Consider the following 1,598-nt stretch of genomic DNA (forward strand, 5'->3'; position numbering starts at 1 on the left):
GGAGTTGGAGGTTGCTGTGAGCTGTAATGCCACGGCACTCTGCCCAGGGGGACAGCTTGAGGCTCTGTCTCAAAAAAAAAAAAAAAAAAAACCAAAATAAAGTGCCTCCTAGCACTCTGGGAGACTGAGGCAGGTGGATTGCTTGAGCTCAGGCACTGGAGATTAGCCTGAGCAAAAGTGATACCCCATCTCTGTTAAAAACAGAAAAAACTAAGCCTAGTGTTGTGGTGGGTGTCTATAGTCCCAGCTACTCAGGAGGCTGAGGTAGGAGAATCGCTTGAACCTAGGAGTTTAAGGTTGGTGTGAGCTATGACAGACACCAGGGCACTCTACCCAGGGTGACAGAGTGAGACTCTGTCTCAAAAAAAAAAAAAAGTAATTGGTGGATATTTGTTAACTTGATAAATACATATATATACATTCCAAGCCAGCATCTTAGTTAATGGGGATCGGGAACAAAGCTAGAACATCCATTATTTCCACTACTAATAATATTTAGCATAGTACTGGAATTACTATGGAATTGCCAATACAAATTAGAAGAGAAAATAATTAGAGCATAAGAATTGGAAAAGGAGAGGTAAAACTATCTCAATGCAGATGACGTTGTATATCTAGAAATCCCAAAAAGAGTCTATTTTAAAGCTAACTCAAACAATAAAATAATTCAGTAAAGTAGCAATATATAAGATTAACACACAAAAATCAATAGCCTTCATTTATTAAAAACAAAAACTAGTTAGAAGAATTAATGAAAAAAAAGGAGAATTAATGAAAGAAAAACCCCATTTACAATGCAAACTAGAAATAAATCCTTAATTGAATGTTCAGTGCTAGTTTAAAAAAGATAAATACTTAAGAATAAATTTAACAAGAAATGTGTGAATCCCATATGGGGAAAATTTTAACACATCCTAAAATATACAGAAGCAGACTTGAGCAAATGGAAAATGGAATCTTATCCTAAGATAGAATGACTCAACAGCATAAAAATGTCAGTTCTACCTAAGTTAATTTATAAATTATAAATTTAATGTGACTCAAATAAAACTATCAGCAGTGTGTTTTTTTTCTGGCTCTAGACAAGTTCATTCTAAAGTTCATATAGAAAGAAAAACATGCAAGAATCGCTGGGAAATTCCTGAAAAAGAAGAGCAATAATGAGGCGCTAGCTCTACTAGATGTTACAATATACTACAATATAAATATTAAATATAATTAATATGAAATATTAATATTAAAGTATACTATAAATATACTAAACTATTAACACAGTGCCCCATTAGCACATGAAGAGACTGAGGAAGCTACAGCAGTCAAGACTCTGTGGTAATTGTATAAGGATAGAAATATAGGTCAATGGAATAGACTTGAAAGTCAGAAATCCTTACATTTATGGTTAATTGGTTTTCAACAAGGGCGCCCACACAATTCAATGGAGAAAAAATTGTCTTTTCTTTTTTTTTTTTTTTTGAGACAGAGCCTCAAGCTGTCCCCCCTAGAGTGCCTTGGCATTACAGCTCACAGCAACCTCCAACTCCTGGGCTCAAGCAAGTCTCCTGCCTCAGCCTCCCAAGTAGCTGGGACCACAGGCGCCT

This window comes from Otolemur garnettii, unplaced genomic scaffold (assembly GCF_000181295.1).
Source record: "Otolemur garnettii isolate 467f Iridium unplaced genomic scaffold, OtoGar3 scaffold00068, whole genome shotgun sequence".
NCBI classification, from domain to species: domain Eukaryota; kingdom Metazoa; phylum Chordata; class Mammalia; order Primates; family Galagidae; genus Otolemur; species Otolemur garnettii.